This window comes from Bubalus bubalis, chromosome 20, assembly GCF_019923935.1.
Source record: "Bubalus bubalis isolate 160015118507 breed Murrah chromosome 20, NDDB_SH_1, whole genome shotgun sequence".
NCBI classification, from domain to species: Eukaryota; Metazoa; Chordata; class Mammalia; order Artiodactyla; family Bovidae; genus Bubalus; species Bubalus bubalis.
Genome location: NC_059176.1, coordinates 15320354 through 15324742, shown reverse-complemented (window position 1 = coordinate 15324742; position 4389 = coordinate 15320354).

The following is a 4389-nucleotide window of genomic DNA, read 5'->3' as shown; positions in this document are numbered from 1 at the left end:
AGACCCCATGGCATGGTGATATCAGTGCCCTTCCCTTGTCACATGCCTGTGATTCTTTGGGGGATTCTCTATGACTACCTGAAGGGTAACTAAAACACTCAAGCTTGGTTGATGGATAAGCAGCTCAAAATATAGATAAAATAAAAAGTAGCCTCGCTGAAAGGTCACACTGAAAGATAGAACGTCCTGGGAACCATTGTCTACTCTATTCTTCACACAAATACATTTCTGTCTGTCTCAGTAGCACCTTTCCCCCCATCCTAACCATAGCTCCTATCTCATTGTGTTTTAAAACTATTAATCTTTCAAATAATTTTATGGAATCCACTTACTTGCCTCTTTTAAGAATTAGCATCCATATTTTGTCAAGTTTCTTCATTTTTAGAGAGAAGGAACCTTATTCAACATGTAGGTTAGTTACCTTTCTGATGCAAGAAAGCTCATTGCCACAGCTCGTGAGCCTACCAGTATAATTTGTTTCTTGAGATGTGAGTGAGGTTTCTTGAGACCTGGCTACTTCAGGGTTTAATCTCTATGGTGATTAAAGAAGTAATACTGAACTCAACCCAAGAAGTACTTACTAAACACTCCATTAAGAAAAAAGAAAATTGTTTTGTGTGTGTTTTGATGGTAAAAGGAAATGATTCCTTGAAAGACAAAATAGGTTGAAACTTCATGATCAGACTTTCATTCACAAAAAATTACAGAAAGAATGGAGACTACTTACAGAGAAACTGGACCTTAAAACCAGATAGAAACCTGGGAGCAAGAATCTACTTATATTCTTGACTCTTCTGTGTAGGTACTGTGGAAGAAATGCTGGTAACTCCTTAAAAAAGTATGTTTCTTTTCTATTATTGATTATTTTCTGGAATTTTCTTTCAAGCCTGACTTAAAAATACTATAATATGGTGTGCTGCAATTCATGGGGTCGCAAAAAGTCGGACATGACTGAGTGACTGAACTGAACTGAGCATATGTTATCTTATAAAGCAGATCCTGTTTGATTAAAGGATAACTTGATATTGATGATGATCATAATTATTTTGTTCTACTACAGACCCTTTTCCTCCTATAAATCTATATGAGAAATTATATGAAGGAAATTTCTCACAAAAGATTAAAATGAACAATTCACTTGAAACCAGGAATTTGCCAGAAGTCAGAAGCAGCACTGAAGTTTAATAGGTCTCCACTAGATGGCAAGCATTCTCTTTCAATTTCTCAATGGTACCAACATCAAAAATTCCTGCTTTTTCAAACCTAGTCTTTGCATGAGACAGTGGGACTTGTATCAAAAAATTACAAAGAACCTGATTCATAGATATAGTCAAATTTAGAATCAAGTTGTTCATACTGAAATGGAAAATATATTGTGATGTTTAAATGTTTTAATTGGAGAATATATATTCATTCATTTGACATACACACACACAAGCCTGGACAGTTTGATCAAGAGCCCATTCTCCTAACTATTATTTGTTTTTTTTTAATTGAAGTATAGTTGATTTATAGTATTTTGGATATGCAGCAAAGTGATTCAGCCATGTATGTGTATATATATATATATATGTCTAATATATATACTCTTTTTCAGATTCTTTTCTAATATAGGTTATTACAAGATATTTAATAGAGTTCCCTGTGCTGTTCAGTAGGTTCTTGTTGTTTATCTGTTTTGTATATAGTAAAGTAAAGAAAGTGGTCACTCAGTCATGTCCGACTTTTTGCAACCCCATGGACTATAGCCTACCAGGCTCCTCTGTCCGTGGGATTTTCCAGGCAAGAATACTGGAGTGGGTTGCCATTTCCTTCTCCAGATCTTCCTGACCCAGGGATTGAACCCCGGTCTCCCACACTGTTAGCAGATGCTTTACCATCTGAGCCACCAGGGAAGTCCTTGTATACGGTTGTGTTTATCTGTTAATCCCAAAGTAATTTGTGCTTCCCTCCCTCCCTCCCTTTCCCTCATTCCCTTTTGGTAACCATAAGTTTGTTTTCTATTTCTGTGAGTCTATTTCTATTTTGTAAATATGTTCATTTGTATTATTTTTTGAGATTCTACATATAAGTGATATAATATTTGTCTTTGACTTACTTCACTGAGTATGATAATCTCTGGGTCCATCTAAGTTGCTGCAAATGGCATTATTTCATTCTTTTTTTTTTTTTGGCTGAGTGAGTAATATTCCATATTTTATATATATATATATTTATGTATATGTATACACCACATTTTATTTGTTCATTCATCTATCAACTTACTAACATCCCTCCCTTTTGTCATTCTGCCTCACCCTTCCTGAAGGTTGTAGGGAGAAACCCTTGTCCTATCTCTAGGCAAAGCTGCTGCTAAACAACAGAGTGCTCAAGCAATTGACAACTTTCAGGATAAACATTCATTGTAATGTAAAACTAAAGCCTGACATTATGTTATTTCATCCATATGAAATTCATTTGGAAGGAAAGAAAACACTTGAATTGTGCAGTAATATTTTAAGTTCAGCTTTAATTCATAATTCACTTCTTACCACAGTCTAGATTAAATACAAAGTTTTCTAAAGCAAATAGAAACAGCTAAAGTAGAATTAATTACTGGCAAACTTTCTACCAGAGTAAGTAGCTGGCACTTTGTTTAAAAATAGCTTTTGAGTCCTGTTTGGAACCTGTTTTCTGACATGCTTTAATTTAGCATAATTTTAGCACAGTTTTCTCATCTCTGATAAGAGTTTGTTTTGTCTGGATAGGAGATACTCTGGTTGTCTTTTTCTCCCATGCATCTCACAGACAGCCTGTAAGTAATAGAAATGAAGTTGTATGATAGACTCCTCACCTGGCTCATAAGTGTGGTATTCTTCTTTTGCCATTTGTGCTTTTTGTCACAGTGAAAAAAGCCTCAGAAAAGTGCAGAGGGCACAGTTTCTCATGAAAGCATCATGCTGCCCCCTCTGTTGACATGTATTAAGATTCAGGCAATGGGAGACACTCCATGGTGTAAAAGAATGTTATTTGGCCTTACAAGGTTTTTGTTTTTGAGCATTTGCAACTCCCTCAGGATTATGCTTTGCACTAAAAATAAAACAAGTATAGCTTGTGATTCACCTGGTGTTCACTGAGTCAGAGTTGTAGATTGTAGGAAAGATTCAATGACATAAGAGGGTTGTAAAAATGGAAATAAAGTTGCTGAATACAAAATAAACTTAGAAGATGATCATAGTAACCTATGTATGCCAAAAAAACAAGCCTAATATCTGAAAGCTTTAACTTCTTCCAGATTTTACATAAGGAAATCATTTTAATGTTGTGTTGTTACACCTGGCATGATTACCTGGAACCCTTAGGGATTTTTTTTATGAAGAGCTGCTCACCACAGATGTTAGAATGAGAAATAATGTGCACTAGAGTTTATGTTTGAAAAAATCATTAGGTCGTATCTCCTCCAAATCAGTATCACTCAAGTCTATAATTTTAATAAATTCTCTGCGCAGTTCAATTACCATTGAGGAAAGAAGGATTAACAACCTAGTCAAGGATGCTATTAGCTAAGTATAGGCTTGTGAATAGACAGACAACTGAAATAGAAGAACTCTCCTGGTAGAAAACTTTCTCCTACAACTCTATAATTTTGCCATTAGTAATTAATTTCTACTGTTCTTCTGAGTTTTTATTTTTTTTAAGGTTTTACACTAAAATACAAACATGCTTTCAAGGCATTGTACATTAAAAACACAGGGGTTGGATTTGTAACTGGCTTGAAGTTGTGTGTATGTGCTCAGTCGTGTCCAACTCTTGGAGACCTCATGGAGAGTAGCCTAAGGAAAAATATAAGCATCTGAATGCAGAGTTCCAAAGAATGGCAAGAAGAGATACGAAAGCCTTCCTCAGTGATCAATGCAAAGAAATAGAGGAAAACAACAGAATGGGAAAGACTAGAGATCTCTTCAAGAAAATTAGAGATACCAAGGGAACATTTCATGTAAAGCTGGGCTCGATAAAGGACAGAAATGGTATGGACCTAACAGAAGCAGAGGATATTAAGAAGAGGTGGCAAGAATACACAGAAGAACTGTACAAAAAAGATCTTCACGACCCAGATAATCACAATGGTGTGATCACTGACCTAGAGCCAGACATCCTGGAATGTGAAGTCAAGTGGGCCTTAGAAAGCATCACTACGAACAAAGCTAGTGGAGGTCATGGAATTCCAGTGGAGCTATTTCAAATCCTGAAAGATGATGCTGTTAAAGTGCTGCACTCAGCATGCCAGCAAATTTGGAAAACTCAGCAGTGGCCACAAGACTGGAAAAGGTCAGTTTTCATTCCAATCCCAAAGAAAGGCAATGCCCAAGAATGCTCAAACTACCACATAATTGCACTCATCTCACACGC